The 21,786-nt window shown below is 49.4% G+C and overlaps 1 long non-coding RNA gene across 5 annotated transcripts in view; it reads right to left on the bottom strand.

Moving 5' to 3' along the window:
* LOC129703063 (uncharacterized) overlaps positions 1 to 21,786 on the bottom strand; it is an 89,803-nt gene that overhangs the window by 31,610 nt on the left and 36,407 nt on the right. For 3 of the 5 annotated variants that reach the window (XR_008724504.1, XR_008724507.1, XR_008724508.1), the window contains exon 3: positions 15,473 to 15,647. This is a non-coding gene — a long non-coding RNA (uncharacterized LOC129703063). The remainder of the gene's footprint in view (positions 1 to 15,472; positions 15,648 to 21,786) is intronic. The other 2 variants (XR_008724506.1, XR_008724505.1) reach the window with 2 other exon arrangements.

The following is a 21,786-nucleotide window of genomic DNA, read 5'->3' as shown; positions in this document are numbered from 1 at the left end:
CCTTTTCTCCATACCCTCTGATCCCCTTAGCCACAAGGGCCACATCTAACTCCCTCTAAAATATAGCCAATGAACTGTGGCCTCGACAACCCTCTGCGGCAGAGAGTTCCAGAGACTCACCACTCTCTGTGTGAAAAAAGTTCTTCTCATCTCGGTTTTAAAGGATTTCCCCCTTATCCTTAAGCTGTGACCCCTTGTCCTGGACTTCCCCAACATCGGGAGCAATCTTCCTGCATCTAGCCTGTCCAACCCCTTAAGAATTTTGTAAGTTTCTATAAGATCCCCTCTCAATCTCCTAAATTCTAGAGAGTATAAAACAAGTCTATCCAGTCTTTCTTCATAAGACAGTCATAAGACTCCCCCTGCCCCTCCCCTCACCCCGCCACCCCCCTCTGTCCCCCCCCCCCTCTCTCCACCCCCCCCCCCCCCCAACTCCAAAGATGTGCAGGTTTGTAGGTTAATTGGCTTGGGTTAAAATTGGAAACAGTCCTCATTGTGTGTGTAGAATGGCGCTGGTCTACGGGGAGATCGCTGGTCGACGTGGGCTAATTGGGACGAAGGGCCTGTTTCCGTGCTGTAAGACGCCAACTAAGTTGGACATTGGAGGAGATATTTGACTGTGAGGGGCATCTCACAAGTGATAGGAGAAGAATTAGGCCGTTCGGCCCATCAAGTCTACTCCACCATTCAATCATGGCTGATCAGTGGCATAGCATAGGACTGGTGTGAACGGATGGTCGATGGACGGCATGGACTCGGTGGGCCGAAGGGCCTGTTTCCACGCTGTATCTTTCAATCAATCAAGACCTCCTCACCCCCGGTCACTCCCTCTTCTCCCCTCTCCCCTTCGGGCAAGAGGTACAGAAGTGTGAAAACGAACGCACACACACCTCCAGATTCAGGGGCAGTTTCTTCCCGGCTGTTATCAGGCAACTGAACCGTCCTATCACCAACTAGAGAGCGGTCCTGAACTACTATCTACCTCATTGGTGACCCTCGGACTATCCTTGATCGGACTTTGCTGGCTTTACCTTGCACTAAACGTTATTCCCTTATCATGTATCTGTACACTGTGGACGGCTCAATTGTAATCATGTGTTGTCTTTCCGCTGACTGGTTAGCACGCAACAAAAGCTTTTCACTGTACCTCGATACACGTGACAATAAACAAGAGGACATGGGTTTAAAGTAAAGGGGAAAACATTTAATATTAGTCTGAGGGGTAACTTTTTTCCACACCAAGGGTGGTGGGTGTGTGGAACGAGCTGCCAGAGGAGGTGGTTGAGGCTGGGACTATCCCAACGTTTAAGAAACATGGATGGGACAGGTTTGGAGGGATATGGGCCAAACGCAGGCAGGTTGGACATGTTGGCCGGTGTGTGAAAGTTGGGCCGAAGGGCCTGTTTCCACGCTGTATCACCCTAACTGGAAGCATAATACTAGTGCCGCATGGACAGCCACAGTGTCTATCTTCTGTGTAAACCAGCATCTGGGGGCCACACAGTTCAAGAATAAGGGGTAAGCCATTTAGAACGGAGACGAGGAAACATTTTTTCTCACAGAGAGTTGTGAGTCTGTGGGATTCTCTGGCTCCGAGGGCAGTGGAGGCCGGTTCTCTGGATGCTTTCAAGAGAGAGCTAGATAGGGCTCTTGAAGATAGCGGAGTCAGGGGATATGGGGAGAAGGCAGGAACGGGGTACTGATTGGGGATGATCAGCCATGATCACATTGAATGGCGGTGCTGGCTCGAAGGGCCAAATGGCCTACTCCTGTTCTTATTGTCTATTGCAGTTCCTTCCAACACATCTCGTCTGCTCCGCTGCGAAATCTTCTCAACGTACGTCTACTTTGAACAAGTTCCCCACTTTCGGACGAGGGTTCAGCCACACCCTCTCTCACTGTCCAAATGTTTCTCTGTGATCCCTCCTGCCCTACGACTGTACGCCCACGTTTAACCCCGACTCCCCTCGATCTTCATCCCCACTGATGTCTCGTTTTCAGAACTCACAATTCCTTATCTCTGTTTAAGAAGGAACTGCAGATCGAAGGTAGACAAAAATGCTGGAGAAACTCAGCGGGTGAGTCAGCATCTGTGGAGCGAAGGAATTGGTGACGTTTCAGGTTGAGACCCTTCTTCAGACTGAGGGAGGGTCTCGACCCGAAACGTCACCTATTCCTTCGCTCAATAGATGCTGCCTGACCCGCTGAGTTTCTCCAGCATTTTTGTCTACCTTCCTTATCTCTGTTTCTCCCTCTCGCCCCGACTTTTAACGGACTGTCCCACTTTGACGACCTCTGCTGAGTTTGCCCTTTGACTCATACTCGCAGCATGGTCATCACGAGGTGTTAGGTGTGTGTGTGTGTGTATGTATGTGTGTGTGTGTGTGTGTGCATGTGTGAGTGAGTGTGTTATTGCCTCGTAGCGGGTCATGAGGCTGGTCGTAGGTACTCGTGGCATCAAGTAGGTCGGGGCGTTTTTTCTAGCCTGATGAAAAACGTCTACGAGTAAAAAAGGTTGTGAATTAGGTTGTGAAAGTGGGACAGGCCCTTTAGTCTGAAGATGGGGCCTCATTCTGTGACGTCACCCATTCCTTCTCTCCGGAGATGCTGCCTGACCCGCTGAGTTACTCCAGCATTTTAACTCAGAACCAGGGGCCACACACACAGTTTAAAAATAAGGAGCAAGCCATTTAGAACGGAGACGAGCAAACGCTTTTTCTCACAGAGAGTGGTGAGTCTGTGGAATTCTCTGCCTCAGAGGGCGGTGGAGGCGGGTTCTCCGGATGCTTTCAAGAGAGAGCTAGATTGGGCTCTTAAAAATAGTGGAGTCAGGGGATATGGGGAGAAGGCAGGAACGGGGTACTGATTGGGGATGATCAGCCATGATCACATTGAATGGCGGTGCTGGCTCGAAGGGCCGAATGGCCTACTCCTGCACCTGTTGTCTATTGTCATTTAGTGTCTATCTTCGGGGTAAAGCAGCATCCGCAGTCCCTCCCGACAGAGTCGTCGAGCCATTGCTAACACACAGTGGTTAGTATCATCGCAAGGATGACCCAGCCCTTCAGAGGTCCGATCGAACGAATTGGTACCAGTGGCAGTTCAGAGTCTCCACAGAGCTCCTGCTGCTCCGTCAGTACAAAGGGCCATTGATCACAGCGCTCACAATGTCTCTCAGCTGTCGCAACAGACCAAACACACCAGAAATCAATGAGTAGGAAGGAACTGCAGATGCTGCTTTAGGCCGCAGACGTTAAAACGCCGGAGTAACTCAGCGGGACGGGCAGCATCTCTGCAGGGAGCAGGAATGGGTGACGTTTCGGGTCGGGACCCTTCTTCACACCGAGAGTCGGGGGAGAGGGAAACGAGAGGCATTAAACAAATATAAAATGAGTCTGAAGAATGGTCTCGACCCGAAACGTCAGCCAATTCCTTCTCTCCAGAGATGCTGCCTGTCCCGCCTTTCCCCATTCACCCTTTTGTGTCTATAAACAAATATAAAACTTGCCAGTTGAGGTTGTGCCTTTTTGTCAATAGACAATAGACAATAGGTGCAGGAGTAGGCCATTCGGCCCTTCAAGCCAGCACGGCCATTCAATGTGATCATGGCCGATCATCCCCAATCAGTACCCCGTTCCTGCCTTCTCCCCCATATCCCCTGACTCCGCTATCTTTAAGAGCCCTATCTAGCTCTCTCTTGAAAGCATCCAGAGAACCTCCGAGGCAGAGAATTCCACAGACTCACAACTCGTTGCTCGAATGTCACACGTCTGCAGAAGGAACGAAGGAGAATGAATCTTGATGTGGTCTGTCTGACCTTTCATTCCTGGGGGCTTGGGAGCTGTCCAAGGTCAACGGTTCTGAACTGGTAGGAGAGGTCTTCCTTGTAATTTCTTGACCAAATGCGTCACTGTGCCACCCCCTGTGTCTTTGCAAGTGGGCAAAGAGCTTCTCTCCAGAGATAGGCACAAAATGCTAGAGTAATGCCCCTGTCCCACTTAGGAATCCTGAACGGAAACCTCTGGAGACTTTGCGCCCCACCCAAGGTTTCCGTGCGGTTCCCGGAGGTTTTTATCAGTCTCCCTACCTGCTTCCACTACCTGCAACCTCCGGCAACCACCTGCAACCTCCGGGAACCCACCTGCAAACCTTGGGCAACCACCTGCAACCTCCGGCAACCACCTTCAACCTCCGGGAACCAGGGGCAAGCTCCGGGAACCGCACGGAAACCTTGGGTGGGGCGCAAAGTCTCCAGAGGTTTCCGTCGAGCCCCTAAGTGGGACAGGGGCATAGAAACATAGAAATTAGGTGCAGGAGTAGAGGCCATTCGGCCCTTCGAGCCTGCACCGCCATTCAATATGATCATGGCTGATCATCCAACTCAGTATCCTGTACCTGCCTTCTCTCCATACCCCCTGATCCCCTTATCCACAAGGGCCACATCTAACTCCCTCTTAAATATAGCCAATGAACTGGCCTCAACTACCCTCTGTGGCAGAGAGTTCCAGAGCTTCTCAGCGGGACCAGCAGCATCTCTGGAGAGAAGGAATGGGCGACGTTTCGGGTCGAGCCCCTTCTTCAGACTGGGAGTCAGGGGAGAGGGAGATACAGAGATAAGGAAGTGTAAGGTGTGAAAATGAGGCAAAGGGGATGGAGTTCAAAGCTCATTGTTCAGAATGAGTGCCGGGGGAACAATTGGGTATCAACAAATAACTGCAGGTGCTGGTTTACCAAAAAAAAAGACACAAAGTGCTGGAGTACCTCAGAGGGGCAGGCAGCATCTCTGAAGGGTCCCGACCTGAATCGTCACCTATCCATGTTCTCCGCAGATGCTGCCTGACCCGCTGAGTTACTCCAGCACTCTGTGAAACGTCACCTATCCACGTTCTCCACAGATGCTGCCTGACCTGCTGAGTTACTCCAGCATTAGGTATTTCCATTGTATCTCTATACATGTGCAGTGTTCATTCCTGGGATGGCGGGACTGACATATGATGAAAGAGTGGATCGACTGGGCTTATATTCTCTGGAATTTAGAAGGATGAGAGGAGATCTTCTACAAACAAATCACATTTTTAAGGGATTGGACAGGCTAGATGCAGGGAAAATATCCCCGATGTTGGGGGAGTCCAGAACCGAGGGGCACAGTTTTAAACCAATCTGTTAGTCATTCCCAGAGTAAATACAAAACATGGGGAAGCAGGATTTAGTTACTATGCAACAAATAGCTGGAATAAACTTCCTGAAGATTTAAGACTTGCCTCAACTTTGACCACTTTTAAAAACAAGACTGAAAACTTTTATGTTTACTTTAACTTTCAGCTAAATCTTAACTACATTGCACTTTTAACTTTTGCACTTTTTATAATGCATTTTTGATTTTGCTTTTCTTTTCTTTTAGTTCTATTTTATTTCATTTTATTATTTCATTTTATTGTATGACATGTTTTTATGTGAAGCACTTTTGAGTCTGCCTCGTGTATGAAATGTGCTATATAAATAAAGTTGCCTAGCCTTGCCTTGCCTAATATTAAGAGGTAGGCCATTTGCACAGTGGCACAGCGGTAGAGTTGCTGCCTTACAGCGCTGGAGACCCGGGTTCGATCCCAACGGGTGCTGTCTGTACGGAGTTTGCACGTTCTCCCCGTGATCTGCGTGGGTTTTTCTCCCAGTTTCCTCCCACACTCCAAAGACGTACAGGTTTGTGTGTTAATAGGCTTGGTGTAAATGTAAACATTGTCCCTCGAGGGTGCAGGATAGTGTTAATATGCGGGGATATTAACGGGGATAGTGGGCCGAAGGGCCTGTTTCCGTGCTGCATCTCTAAACTAAACTTAGGACTGTGAGGAAAAACCTTTTCTGTGAGAGAGTTATGAATCTGTGGAATTCACTGCCACAGAAGGCAGTGGAGGCCAATTCACTAGGTGTATTCAAGAGAGAGTTAGATTTAGCTCTTAGGGCTAACGGAATCAAGGGATATGGGGAGAAAGCAGGAATAAGGGTACTGATTCTGGACGATCAGCCATGATCATATTGAATGGCGGTGCTGTGTCGAAGGGCCGAATGGCCTACTCCAGCACCTATTTACTACGTTTCTATGTCTCTACATATGACAAGAAAGGATACATGGAACCAAACACGCACACACACATGCATTTATTGACCATCCCTGATTGCCATTTAGAACGGAGACGAGGAAACATTTTTTCTCACAGAGAGTGGTGAGTCTGTGGAATTCTCTGCCTCAGAGGGCGGTGGAGGCTGGTTCTCTGGATGCTTTCAAGAGAGAGCTGGATAGGGCTCTTAAAAATAGCGGAGTCAGGGGATATGGGGAGAAGGCAGGAACGGGGTACTGATTGGGGATGATCAGCCACGATCACATTGAATGGCGGTGCTGGCTCGAAGGGCCAAATGGCCTCTACTCCTGCACCTATTGTCTATTGTCTATTGACCGCGTGGGTTTTCTCCGGGTGCTCCGGTTTCCTCCCACACTCCAAAGACGTGGGTGAATTGGCTTCGGTAAAAATTGTAATTTGCCCCCTAGTGTGTGCAGGATGGTGCTAGTGTACGGGGTGATCGCTGGTTGGGGCGGAACCGGTGGGCCGAAGGGCCTGTTTCAGCGCTGCATCTCTAAACTAATTCAACTAAAAATTAAATCCAAAGTCCGCTAACAAGCCAACAAGAGGGAATCTTCACCTCCAAACTCCAACAGGAGTCCGATTGATCGATTACCAACCAGGGTCAATGAGTATCGAGTGATGGAGGCATTAAAGGGGGATCTGGAGAATATATTTTTGCCGATACAATTTCAGCTGGTGAGAACTTAGAGTGACAGAGATTAGATTAGGTTTAGTTTACAGATATAGCGTGGAAACAGGCCCTTCGGACCACCGGGTCCGCGCCGACCAGCGATCCCCGCACGTTAACACTATCCTACACCCATTAGGGACAATTTTTACATTTACCGAGCCAATTAACCTACAAACCTGCACGTCTTCGGAGTGTGGGAGGAAACCGAAGATCTCGGAGAAAACCCACGCAGGTCACGGGGAGAACGCACAAACTCCGTACAGACAGCGCCCGTAGTCGGGATCGAACCCGGGTCTCCGGCGCTGCATTCGGCGCTGTAAGGCATCAACTCTACCGCTGCGCCACCGTACCGCCCTAGTTCTACCAGCACACTGCAACCAATTAACCTACAAACGTGCACGTCTTTGTAGTGTGGGAAGAACTCACGCAGGTCACGGAGAGAACGCACAAACTCCGTACAGACAGCGCCCGTAGTCGGGATCGAACCCGGCTCTCTGGCGCTGTGAGGCGGCAACTCTACCGCTGAGCCACCTTCATTAATTATCCGACCAAAGACTTGCATGTTGCAAGGTGATGCCAGAAGGTGGCGTATCTCTGGGTGCTGCTTCACAAGAGGATCTATTGGGTTCGGCGATCGTTTCGCCCAACACCTCCGCTCGGTCCGCAACAACCAACCTGATCTCCCGGTGGCCCAGCACTTCAACTCCCCCTCCCATTCCCAATCCAACCTTTCTGTCCTGGGCCTCCTCCATGGCCAGAGTGAGTCCCACCGCAAATTGGAGGAGCAGCACCTCATATTTCGCTTGGGCAGTTTACACCCCAGCGGTATGAACATTGACTTCTCCAATTTCAGGTAGTCCCTGATTTCTCCCTCCTTCCCCTCCCCAGCTCTCCCACAGCCCACTGTCTCCACCTCTTACTTTCTTCTTCCTGCTCCCCCCCCCACCCCCCCACACACGTCTGAAGAAGAGTCTAGACCCAAAATGTCACCTCCTCCGCTCCATAGACGCTGCCTCAATGTCTACATCACTGTCATATATCTCTCGTTTCCCTTTCCCTGACTCTAATTCTGAAGAAGGGTCTCAACCCGAAATGTCACCTGTTTTTAGTTACTCCAGCTTTTTGTGTTTACCTCTGTTTCTAGAGTCACTGTCGTAGAGTGATACAGCGTGGAAACAGGCCCTTCGGCCCAACATGCCCGCACTGGCCAACATGTCCCAGCTACACTAGTCCCACCCGCCCGCATTTGGTCCATATCCCTCCAAACCTGTCCTATCCATGTACCTATTTAACTATTTCTTGCACACTGCGATAGTCCCAGCCTCAACTGCCTGCTCTGGCAGCTCGTTCCATACACCCACCACCCTGTGTGTGAAAAAGTTAACCCTCAGATTCCTAATAAATCTTTTCCCCCATCGCCCCAAAACTATGGCCTCTGGTCCTCGATTCACCTACTCTGCGGGACACGCAAGAGACACTGAGAGTCCCAGAGAGTGGTGAATATGTGAAATTCTCTGCCTAAGAGGGCGGTGGAGGCAGCTTCTCTGGATACTTTCAAGAGAGAGCTAGATAGGGCTCTTAAAGATAGCGGAGTTAGGGGATATGGGGAGAAGGCAGGAACGGGGTACTGATTGGGGATGATCAGCCATGATCACATTGAATGGCGGTGCTGGATCGAAGGGCCGGATGGCCTACTCCTGCACCTATTGTATCTACCCAATCTATTCCTCTCATGATTTTATACACAAGTACACACTAGTTTGTATACAGTCCTGGGCCTCCTCCATTGCCAGAGTGTGGCCCAGCACAAATTGAAGGAACAGCACCTCATATTTCACTTGGGCAGCTTACACCCCAGCGGTATGAACATTGACTCCTCTAACTTCCAAGTAACTATTGCTTTCCCTCCCTCCATCCCTCCCCCTTCCCAGTTCTCCCACCAGTCTCCGACCATATTTTATCTTGGTTTGCTTCGTTGTCACCTTCTCCCAGCTAACAACGATCTATTGTACATGTTCCTTGATCTCCGTCCCCCTTGTCCTGTTTTCACACCTTACACTTCCTTATCTACGCACCTCCCTCTCCCCTGACATCAGTCCGAAAAAGGGTCTCGACCCGAAGCGTCACCCGTTCCTTCTCTCCAGAGATGCTGCCTGTCCCGCTGAGTTACTCCAGCATTTTGTGTCTATATACACAGTAGCTTAGTTGTGCTAAGAGAAGTTGTGCCACGATCTCCTCATGACGAAGAAGTGACCAAACTCTTCCTGGGATTCAAGGCACCTTCCTCAGTTGGCTGGGGCCTTGTGTTCTTCGATGAATCGGGCCTGCTCCGGGGAAAGCTAGGAGATTGTACAGTTAACTCCCGTGGTGTCATTCTAAACTATACAACCTACTACCTCATCCCGGAGGCAAGCAAAGGTCTCTGGCCCAACGTCACACGCCTTGTGTCGGAAGGAACGGCAGATGCTGGTTTAGATCGAAGATAGACACAAAATGCTGGAGGCCGCCCCCTCCCCAGGTACTTTCCCCTGCAACCGAACCGTCCCATCCACCTCCTCCCTCAACTCCGTCCGAGGACCCCGACAGTCTTTCCAGGTGAGGCAGAGGTTCACCTGCACCTCCTCCAACCTCATCTGCTGTACCCTCTGTTCCAGCTGCTAACTTCTCTACATCGGTGAGACCAAGGGCAGGCTTGGCGATCGTATCACTGACCGCCTCCGCTCAGTCCGCCGAAACCTGCCTGATCTCCCAGTGGCTCAACACTTCAACTCCCCCTCCCATTCCCAACCCGACCTTTCTGTCCTGAGCCTCCTCCATTGTCAGAGTGAGGCCCAGCGCAAATTGGAGGAGCAGCACCTCATATTTCGCTTGGGCAGCTTACACCCCAGCAGTATGAACATTGACTTCTCTAACTTCAGATGGCCCTCGCTTTCCCTCTCTCTCCATCCCCTCCCCCTTCCCAGTTCTCCCACCAGTCTGACTGTCTCCGACTACATTCTATCTCTGTCCCGCCCACAGAGATCTGGCATCGATTTGAAGGATCTCGACACAAAACGTCACCCGCCTTGTCCTTGTTTCCGTGATATGAAGCCCACTGCCCATAAACCCTATTATCTAAATGGTGGCCGACTAGGAAAAGGGGAGATGCAGCGAGACCTGGGTGTCATGGTACACCAGTCATTGAAAGTAGGCATGCAGGTGCAGCAGGCAGTGAAGAAAGCGAATGGTATGTTGGCTTTCATAGCAAAAGGATTTGAGTATAGGAGCAGGGAGGTTCTACTGCAGTTGTACAGGGTCTTGGTGAGACCACACCTGGAGTATTGCGTACAGTTTTGGTCTCCAAATCTGAGGAAGGACATTATTGCCATAGAGGGAGTGCAGAGAAGGTTCACCAGACTGATTCCTGGGATGTCAGGACTGTCTTATGAAGAAAGACTGGATAGACTTGGTTTATACTCTCTAGAATTTAGGAGATTGAGAGGGGATCTTATAGAAACTTACAAAATTCTTAAGGGGTTGGACAGGCTAGATGCAGGAAGATTGCTCCCGATTTTGGGGAAGTCCAGGACAAGGGGTCACAGCTTAAGGAAAAGGGGGAAATCCTTTAAAACCGAGATGAGAAGAACTTTTTTCACACAGAGAGTGGTGAATCTCTGGAATTCTCTGCCACAGAGGGTAGTCAAGGCCACAGTTCATTGGCTATATTTACGAGGGAGTTAGATGTGGCCCTTGTGGCTAAGGGGATCAGAGGGTATGGAGAGAAGGCAGGTACGGGATACTGAGTTGGATGATCAGCCATGATCATATTGAATGGCAGTGCAGGCTCGAAGGGCCGAATGGCCTCTACTCCTGCACCTAATTTCTATGTTTCTATGTTAACCCACCCTGTGCGTATATTCGGGGGTAGAGCATGCAGAAGGGTGAGAGGGCAAAAATACATCAGGATTGTGACACAAAGCTTTATCAGTGCCCTGGGTGCCAGCACATAAGCAGTAGAGAATCATTTACAAGGGAAGTTAAATCTAATAGGATTAAGAGTGTTGAAAGAGGCTTGTACACAAGTTGGTATCAAATGGTCAAACCTGTGTGTAGGTAGGAAGTAACTGCAGATTCTGGTTTACACCGAAGATAGACACAACATGCTGGAGTAACTCAGCGGGGATAGGCAGCATCTCTGGAGTGAAGGGATGGGTGACGTTTTGGGTCGAGACTCTTTTAGTCTGAAGAATAAGGGATAAGCCATTTAGAACGGAAGTGAGGAAACACTTTTTCTTACTTTGAAACTGACCGAATAGTGAAAGGAGTGGATGTGGAGAGGATGTTTCCACTAGTGGGAGAGTAAGGATTAAGAATAAGGGGTAAGCCTTTTCGAACGGAGACGAGGAGACACTATTACATACAGAGAGTTGTGAGTCTGCGGAATTCTCTGCCTCAGAGGGCGGTGGAGGCCGGTTCCCTGGATGCTTTCAAGAGAGAGCTAGATAGGGCTCTTAAAGATAGCAGAGTCAGGGGATATAATGGAGAAGGCAGGAACGGGGTACTGATTGGGACGATCAGCCATGATCACGTTGAATGGCGGTGCTGGCTCGAAGGGCCGAATGGCCTCCTCCTGCACCTATTGTCTATATCTTGTCACCCATTCCTTCTCTCCATGGATGCTGCCTGTCCCGCTGAGTTACTCCAGCATGTTGTGTCTACCTTCGGACCAAACAACCTGTTTGCTTGCAGAGGGGGGTTGCTGGAAGAAGGATCGGAATGGAATGTATTGGGAACGAGACAGGTGGGAGAAGGGAGTGATGAGGAAATGGAAATGGGAATGGCTAGGAGCGGTCAGACGGGCTGGTGGATGAGTGGTCGGGCGTTTTGGGCCCCGTGTCTGAGGAAGGTGTGCTGGCTGCGGAGAGGGTCCACAGGAGGTTTACAAGAATGATCCCAGGAAAGAGTGGGTTAACATATGATGAGCGTTTGTCGGCACTGGGCCTGAACTTTAGAAGGATGAGGGGTACACCGAATAGCGAAAGGCCCGGATGGAGTGGATGTTTCCACAGTGGGAGAGTCTAGGACTAGAGGTCACAGCCTCAGAATTAAAGGACGTTCCTTTAAGAAAAAGATGAGGAGGAATTTCATTAGTCAGAGGGCGGTGAATCTGTGGGATTCGTTGTTGCAGAAGGCTGTGGAGGCCGTCAATGGCTATTTTTAAGGCAGAGATAGATTCTTGATCAGTACGGGTGTCAGGGGTTATGGGGAGAAGGCAGGAGAATGGGGTTAGGAGAGATAGATCAGCCATGATTGAATGGCGGAGTAGACTTGATGGGCCGAATGGCCACTGAGGGCTATAGAAACATAGAACCATAGAAAATAGGTGCAGGAGGAGGCCATTCGGCCCTTCGAGCCTGCACCGCCATTCAATATGATCACGGCTGATCATCCAACTCAGTATCCTGTACCTGCCTTCTCTCCATACCCCCTGATCCCTTTAGCCACAAGGGCCACATCTAACTCCCTCTTAAATATAGCCAATGAACTGTGGCCTCAACTACCTTCTGTGGCAGAGAGGCTATGGAGGTTGTCAATGGATATTTAAAGCAGATTTTTGATTAGTACGGGTGTTGGGGGTTACGGGGAGAAGGCAGGAGAATGGGGTTAGGAGGGAGAGAGATAGATCAGCCGTGATTGAATGGCAGAGTAGACTCGATGGGCCGAATGGCCTAATTCCGCTCCGATGGCCATAAAACCCAACAGCAAATGGAAGAGAGGAAGTGGAGGACGCGGGGTCTTCACCAGGAGGGCTGCAGAGTTGCGGAGAGCGCCCGGCCCTTACTCGAGGTCAGCGCACCACATTCACACAGACCCATAGAGACGAGCTTGTGAACTAGACTTCACCACAAGATCGGATCTACGGGTTCATGGTGATGGGCAAAGTCTGGAGGATTCCTCCCTGGTGAAGAAGCGAGTGGCATGACCAAGAGAGAGAGAGAGACAAGAGAAAGATAGGCAGGTAACACAGGACATTATTTAGCTGCGGGCACAAGGTAACTGCAGGTGCTGCTTTACAAAACAAAAATCCACAAAGTGCTGGAGTAACTCAGCAGGCCAGGCACCAACTCTGGAGAACGTGGATAGGAGAAGTCTCTGGTTGGGACGACACTTTAGAATGAATAAGGGTCCCACCACAAAACATCGCCTATCCATGTTCTCCAGAGATGATGCCTGGCTTTTAGCATGCACAGAGTGCTGGAGCATCTCAGCAGGTCAGGCAACATCTCTGGAGAACGTGGATAGGTGACGTTTCTGGAAGGGACCTTTCTGTAGAATGAGGAAAGGTTCAGACCCAAAACGTTGCCTATCCATGTTCTCCAGAGATGGTGCCAGATGCTGAGTTACTCCAGCACTCGGTGTCTGATATTATTTTGTTACCAGCTGAAATATCTACCACTGCTCGATCACCTCAAGGTGTAGATGATTTCAATTAAGTTTCTCTCTCATGTATGTAGATACATTCACAAGTACCCAACACTTTTCTTCATTCTTATTTTTAAATATAACATAGAAACATAGAAATTAGGTGCAGGAGTAGGCCATTCGGCCCTTCGAGCCTGCACCGCCATTTAATATGATCATGGCTGATCATCCAACTCAGTATCCCGTACCTGCCTTTTCTCCATATCCTCTGATCCCCTTGGCCACATCCATAGTTTATCCATAGTTCACACCAGACACATTTCATGAGTTCACAAGTGATGGGAGCAGAATCAGGCCATTCGGCCCATCAAGTCTACTCCGCCATTCAATCGTGGCTGATCTATCTCTCCCTCCGCCTTCTCCCCATAACCCCTGCCACTGGAGAAGGTTCCATCAGTCTTTCTCTTCCTGTCATTACTTGTGACTCTATTATCTCCATCCATTTTGATTCGTATCCCTTAATGGCCTGTCCCACTTGCCGATTTTTTTCAGCGACAGCCGGCATCATGGACTGACGTATCAGGTCGCTGAAAAACCCGTGGCGTGATAACGTATTGACGTGTTTTTTTGATTTTGAAACGTTCAAAATCTTTTGGCGACACTGATATGACGCCGGCAGTCGCTGAAAAAAATCGCCAAGTGGGACAGGCCCTTTATCTATTCCCCCCAAGATCAGGACTAGCGATTTGTCCTGGACCAACCACTCATATTGAAGCATCAGCCAATGTCTCTACTTCCTTGTACAGAGAGGAACTGCAGATGCTGCTCTGTACCGAAGATAGACACAAAGTGCTGGAGCAACTCAGCGGGTCAGGCAGCATCTCTGGAGAAAAGGGATGGGCAACGTTTCGGGTTGGGACCTTTCTTCAGCCTCTTGTATTTGCCACCTACTTGCCCATGTCTGAAGTAGCCCACAGCCCATGTCTGAAGTAGCCCACAGCCCATGTCTTGACCTTTGTATACACAGGTCGTCCTTGAGTCTTGGCAACATCCTGGTAAATCTTCTCTGCACTCTTTCATACAACTTGTGACTTCATTCCTATAACATGTCGACCAAAGATACAGAAGTGTGAAAACGCACACCTCCAGATTCAGGGACAGTTTCTTCCCGGCTGTTATCAGGCAACTGAACCATCCCACCACAACCAGAGAGCAGTGTTGCACTACTACCTACCTCATTGGTGACCCTCAGACTATCTTTGAATGGACTTTGCTGGCTTTACCATGAACTAAACTTTGTTCCCTCATCGTGTATCTATACGCTGTAAATGGCTCGCTTGTAATCACGTACCAGACTAAGTGGGTTCCCTGTCACACGGGAGATCTGGTTCCCCAACACAACCCATTTCCCAATGCAATATTCCACCACTCACCCGTTCCCCAAATGCTGTAAAGGGCTCGATTGTAATCATGTACTGTCTTTCTGCTGACTGGTTAGCACGCAACAAAATCTTTTCACTGTACCTCAGGACACGTGACAATAAACTCAACTAGGTACAGCAGGCAGTGAAGAAAGCGAATGGCATGTTGGCCTTCATAACAAGAGTAGTTGAATATAGGGGCAAAGAGGTCCTTTTGCAGTTGTACAGGGCCCTAGTGAGACCATACCTGGAGTATTGTGTACAGTTTTGGTCTCCAAATTTGAGGAAGGACATTTTTGCTATTGAGGGAGTGCAGCGTAGGTTCACCAGGTTAATTCCCGGGATGGCGGGACTGTCACATGCTGAGAGAATGGAGCGACTGGGCTTGTATACTCGAGAATTTAGAAGGTTGAGATCTTATTGAGACATGTAACATTATTAAGGGTTTGGACACGCTAGAGGCAGGAAACATGTTCCCGATGTTGGGGGAGTCCAGAACCAGGGGCCACAGTTTAAGAATAAGGGGTAAGCCATTTAGAACGGAGACGAGGAAACACTTTTTCACACAGAGAGTGGTGAGTCTGTGGAATTCTCTGCCTGAGAGGGCAGTGGAGGCCGGTTCTCTGGATGCTTTCAAAGAGAGAGCTAGATAGGGCTCTTAAAGATAGCGGAGTCAGGGGATATGGGGAGAAGGCAGGAACGGGGTACTGATTGGGGATGATCAGCCATGATCACATTGAATGGCGGTTCTGGCTCGAAGGGCCGAATGGCCTACTCCTGCACCTATTGTCTATGTTTATATGAAAGACAAAGGAACGTGTGCCATTGTGCTGCCCTACCAATGTATTTTGGCACCAGGAGTGTTGATGAGATAATGACAAGGTCCCTTCACCTTCAGCCATTGCTGGAGTCAACAACATATTTTATCAGCACTTGTGATCATCCAATCACTCCCCGATACCTTTGCTCCGTTCTTCAGCGGTTACAGCTGCGAATGTCCCCGGACATCGCTACCTGGAACAGATCAGAAAGGAAAATGGTTATGCTTCGATGTGGTGAGGAGTTGGGGTCAAAGGACAACTTCAAACACTGGGTTTAAGAAGGAACTGCAGATGCTGGAGAATCGAAGGTACACAAAAAAGCTGGAGAAACTCAGCGGGTGCAGCAGCATCTATGGAGCGAAGGAAATAGGCAACGTTTCAGGCCGAAACCCTTCAGGAAGGAAATAGGCAACGTTTCAGGCCGAAACCCTTCAGGAAGGAAATAGGTAACGTTTCAGGCCGAAACCCTTCCGGGTTTCGGCCCGAAACGTTGCCTATTTCCTTCGCTCCATAGATGCTGCTGCACCCGCTGAGTTTCTCCAGCTTTTTTGTGTACCTTCAAACACTGGGCATTGGTCAGAGAGGGCCGGAGAGGGCGGGTCATTAGTTTAGTTTAGTTTAGAGGTACAGGATGGAAACAGGCCCTTCGGCCCACCGGGTCCGCTCTGACCAGCGATCCCTGCACACTAACACTATTCTACACCCACTGGGGATAGTTTCTACATTTATAACCAAGCCGTTTAACCTACAAACCTGCACGTCTTTCGAGTGTGGGAGGAAAAACACATGATCTCGGAGAAAACCCACGCAGGTCACGGGAAGAACGTACAAACTCTGTCCAGATCTAACCCGGGTCTCTGGCGCTGCATTCGGCGTAAGGCAGTAACTCTACCGCTGCGCCACCGTGATCCAGATTAATAAGAATCTAGCGCCCGATTCCCCTTAATTTAGAAACATAGACAATAGGCATCTTCCTATTTGTCCCACTCCCCTGCATCTCGCTCTCTGACATTATCTTCAGCTCGCTGTTCTTGAAGCATCATCCATCTCTTTGCCTTTAGAAATAGAAACAAATAAATTAGGTGCAGGAGTAGGCCATTCGGCCCTTCGAGCCTGCACCGCCATTCAATATGATCATGGCTGATCAAATTGCCCCAACTTTCTCCTTCCATTTTTCCTGTGTATCTCTTCATCGTCATTCACCCTCTGTCTCTCTCTCTCTCCCATTCACAGACACATAGAAACTAGATGCAGGAGTAGACCATTCGGCCCTTCGATCCAGCACTGCCATTCAATGTGATCATGACTGATCATCCAGAATCAGTACCCCGTTCCTACTTTCTCCCCACAGCCCTTAATTTAAAGTTCGACAGCACACTGGTGCAGCGGTAGAGTTGCTGCCTCACAGCGCCAGAGACCCAGATTTGACTCCTGACTACGGGTGCTGTCTATGAGGAGTTTGCACGTTCTCCTGGTGACCAAGTAGGCTTTTTCCGGATGCTCCCGTTCCCTCCCACACTCCGAAGACGTACAGGTGTGTAGGTTAATTGGCTTCGGTGATGATGAAAATTGTTCCTAGTGAATGCATTTCGTTGTCTCTGTACTGTACACTGACAATGACAATTAAAACTGAATCTGAATCTGGTGTGTAGGATAGAACTGGTGTACATGTGATTGTTGGTAGGCACAGACTCGGTGGGTCGAAGGGCCTGTTTCCACTCTGTATTTCTGAGCTAAACCTAAACGCAAGAAGGACACAAAATGCTGGAGTAACTCAGCGGGACAGGCAGCATCTCTGGAGTGAAGGACTGCGTGACTTTTCTTGTGAAACGTCACCCATTCCTTCTCTCCAGAGATGCTGCCTGTCCCGCTGAGTTACTCCAGCATTTTGTGCCTGTCTACGGATTAAACCAGCATCTGCAGTTCCTTCCTGCACATTACAAAAAACCCAGATATTTTTCCGGCCATAAAATATTCCTCCGTTGCCTCTCAGACTGTAACTCAATCCCGGAGAAAACAGAAAATGCCGCAGAAATACTCAGCGGGTCAGACATATACTGAAGAGGGATTCCAACCTGAAACGTTGCCTGTCCATTCCCTCCACAGATGCTGCCTGACCCGTTGAGTTCTTCCAGTATCTGCAGTTTATTTTATCTACACTGTTAGGGGTTATGGGGAGAAGGCAGGAGAATGGGGTTAGGCGGGAGAGATAGATCAGCCATGATTGGATGGCAGAGTAGACTTGATGGGCCGAATGGCCTAATTCTGCTCCTATTTCACTTATGACATTATCTACATTGACTGGGCAGAGTTTATTTCAGATTTCCAGCCTCCGCAGTATTTTATATTTGGGTTCACATCCTGTATTCATTGAGCTATATATATGCTGGAGTAACTCAGCGGGACAGGCAGCATCACTGGAGCGAAGGAATGGGTGACGTTTTGGGTCGGAAGTAGGGTGTCGACCCAAAACATCATCCATTCCTTCTCCCCAGAGATGCTGCCTGTCCCGCTGAGTCACTCCAGCATTTTGTGTCCGGCATCATATGTGTCAGGTGTTATGGCGTCAATAGACAATAGGTGCAGGAGGAGGCCATTCGGCCCGTCGAGCCAGCACTGACCCCCAGCTCTCAGAATGTACAGTAGATCACAAACGGACACAGCTTGACATCCGAGACTGGGACAGACAGGGGGGTGGTGGTCATAAGATCATAAGTGATAGGAGCAGAATTAGGCCATTCGGCCCATCAAGTCAACGCAGCCGTCCAATCATGACAGATCTATCTCTCCCTCCTAAGCCCATTCTCCTGCTTTCTCCCCACATAACCTCTGAGAGAGTTAGATAGAGCTCTAGGGGCTAGTGGAGTCAAGGGATATGGGGAGAAGGCAGGCACGGGTTATTGATTGGGGACGATCAGTCATGATCGCAATGAATGGTGGTGCTGGCTCGAAGGGCCGAATGGCCTCCTCCTCCACCTATTGTCTATTGATGCCATAACACCTGACACACACAAAGTGCTGGAGCAACTCAGCGGGGACAGGCATCATCTCCGGAGAACGTGGATGGGTGACGTTTCGGGTCGGGACCCTTCTTCAGATGGTGGTAGATGGGGGAGAAGGGGGGAAGAAAGCTGGAAGTGGAAGCAGCACGATGAGTTCGGCAAGACTCTCTCTCCCTCCTCTCTGCAGACTTTGTTGCCCCCCCCAACCCCCCCTCCCGCCTTCTCCCACCCCCCCCCCCCCCTCCCCTCGTACCACACTGCAATGTCTGAACAAGTGTCCCATCCAGAAACGACACCTTCCCATTTTCCCCAGAAATGCTGCCTGACCCGTTGAATTACTCCAACATTTCGTGCCAATAGACAATTAGGTGCAGGAGTAGGCCATTCACCCCTTCGGGCTAGCACTGCCATTCAATGTGATCATGGCCGATCACCCACAATCAGTACCCCGTTCCAGCCTTCTCCCCATATCCCCTGAATCCGCTATCTTTAAGAGCCCTATCTAGCTCTCACTTGAAAGTATCCAGAGAATCGGCCTCCACTGCCTTCTGAGGCATAGAATTCCACAGACTCACAACCCTCTGTGTGGAAAGTGTTACCTTGTCTCCATTCTAAATGGCTTACCCCATATTCTTAAACTGTGGCCCCTGGTTCTGGACTCCCCCAACATCGGGAACATGTTTCCTGCCTCTAGCGTATCCAATCCCTTAATAATCTGATAAGATCCCCTCTCATCCTTCTAAAATCCAGAGTGTACAAGCCCAGCCGCTCCATTCTATCAACATATGACAGTCCCGCCATCCCGGGAATTAACCTGGTGAACCTACGCTGCACTCCCTCAATAGCAAGAATGTCCTTCCTCAAATTTGGAGACCAAAACAGTACACAATACTCCAGGTGTGGTCTCATTAGGTCTCTTTGTGTCAAACTGTGACTGCAGTTCCTTGCGACGACAAGCTTGGGCAATGCTTTGACCGTGGGAGGTGGGAGGGGAATGTGATGAGACAGGGTGACTCAGGAAGACATTGGGGAGAGAGGGACTGCAGATGCTGGTGTATACCGAAGATAGACACAAAGTGCTGGAGTAAATCAGTGGGTCAGGCATCTTCTCTGGAGAAAAAGCATAGGTGGTCTTTCAGGTCTGGAAAAGGGTCCCGACCCGAAATGTCACCCATCCTTTAACTCCAGAGATGCTGCCTTGACTCACTGAGTTACTCCAGTTCTTTCCGGAAGTGAAGCGATCGGAACACATACCCCATGTCTACTTTGGCAGCACCAAAGTAGACATGGTTGAAAACTTCAAATGCCTTGGAGTCAATATCACCAACAATATTCTCCTGGACCGCCCATATTGAAGCAACGACCAAGAAGGCACACACACGCCTCGGATTCTTTCGAAGTCTTATAGCCCCTGCCCCACGGTACGAGTTCATTCCAAGAGCTCTCCCGAGTAAAAAAAAAAAAAATCAAACTCGTGGTAAGCACGGAGAATGAACGTAGCGGGTACGTCGGAGCTCGGGGACGTCTCTTAGCGGCTCGTAACGCTAACGGCAGGTACTCGGGAAGACTCACTAGCGGCAGGTAAGCACGGGAAGACTGGTGAAGATTTTTCACCACGTTGAAAAATGTCCACGAGAGCCCCGAGTACCGACGAGTGGCCATTACCGTAAATCTCCGAATTAGGGCAAACTCGGGAGAACTCTTGGAATGAACTCGTACCGTGGGACAGGGCTATAAGGAAGTTCGGCATGTCCCCTACAACTCTCACCGACGTCTACAGATGCACCAGATAAAGCTTTTTTATCAGGATGCGTCACAGTTTGGTTTGGGAACAGCTCCATCCAAGGCCACAAGAAATTGCAGTGAATTGTGGACGCAGCCCAGACCATCACACAGACCGACCTCCCTTCCATTGACCCCATCTACACCTCACGCTGCCTCGGCAAGGCCAGCAGCATCATCAAGGACCAGTCTAACCCCCCCGGCCACTCCCTCTTCTCCCCTCTCCCACCGTGCAAGAGGTACAGAAGTGTGAAAACGCACACCTCCAGATTCAGGGACAGTTTCTTCCCGGCTGTTATCAGGCAACTGAACCATCCCACCACAACCAGAGAGCGGTCCTGAACTACTATCTACCTCATTGGTGACCCTCGGACTATCCTTGATCGGACTTTGCTGTCTTTACCTTGCACTAAACGTTATTCCCTTATCATGCATCTGTACACTGTGGACGGCTCGATTGTAATCATGTGGTGTCTTTCCGCTGACTGGTTAGCGCGCAACAAAAGCTTTTCACTGTACCTCGGTACACGGGACAATAAACTAAACTAAAACTAATCTTTTTTACTTAATAAGAGATTTCCGATCCATACAGAACGCTCAGTCACCAACAGTGAAATGAAGTGAAAGTACACGAGGTTACATGTAAACCAACGAGTGCTGTTCCAGTTGAAAACATCCTACTTACACATGATGCTGGAGTAACTCAACGGGACAAGCAGACATCTCTGGAGAGAAGGAATTGGTGACATTTCAGGTCTAGACCCTTCATCAGACTGATGTTAGGGGAGAGGGAGATACATAGATAAGGAAGTGCGAGATGTGAAAACAAGACAAAGGGGATGGGGATCAAGGAACATTTAGAGGAGATCATGGTTAGCTGGGAGAAGGTGACTGCAAAACAAACAGAGATAAAATGTGGTCGGAGACTGTAAGAATGGTGGGAGAACTGGGAAAGGGGGAGGGATGGAGAGAGAGGGAAAGCAAGGGTAACTTGAAGTTGGAGAAGTCAATGTTCATACCGCTGGGGTGTAATATTATAACACAAGATCATATGCCCATAAGTCAAGTCAAGTCAAGTCAAGTTTATTTGTCACATACACATACGAGATGTGCAGTGAAATGAAAGTGGCAATGCTCGCGGAACAACAAAACAACCAAACAAATTATAAACACAATCATAACACACATATTATTTTACATAATAAATAATAGAAGGAAAAACGTTCTGTACAGTTAGTCCCTGGTGAGAAAGGCGTTTACAGTCCGAATTGCCTCTGGGAAGAAACTCCTTCTCAACCTCTCCGTTCTCACTGCATGGCAACGGAGGCGTTTGCCTGACCGTAGCAGCTGGAACAGTCCGTTGCAGGGGTGGAAGGGGTTTGCATGTTCATCACAGATGAACATGCAAACTCCACCCAGGCTGATTCCTGGGATGTCAGGACTTTCATATGAAGAAAGACTGGATAGACTCGGCTTGTACTCGCTAGAATTTAGGAGATTGAGAGGGGATCTTATAGAAACGTACAAAATTCTTAAGGGGTTGGACAG

Source organism: Leucoraja erinacea, chromosome 13 (assembly GCF_028641065.1).
Source record: "Leucoraja erinacea ecotype New England chromosome 13, Leri_hhj_1, whole genome shotgun sequence".
Lineage (NCBI taxonomy): Eukaryota > Metazoa > Chordata > Chondrichthyes > Rajiformes > Rajidae > Leucoraja > Leucoraja erinaceus.
The sequence above is the reverse complement of the archived record's forward strand: the minus strand, read 5'-3'. Positions and strand labels throughout refer to the sequence as shown.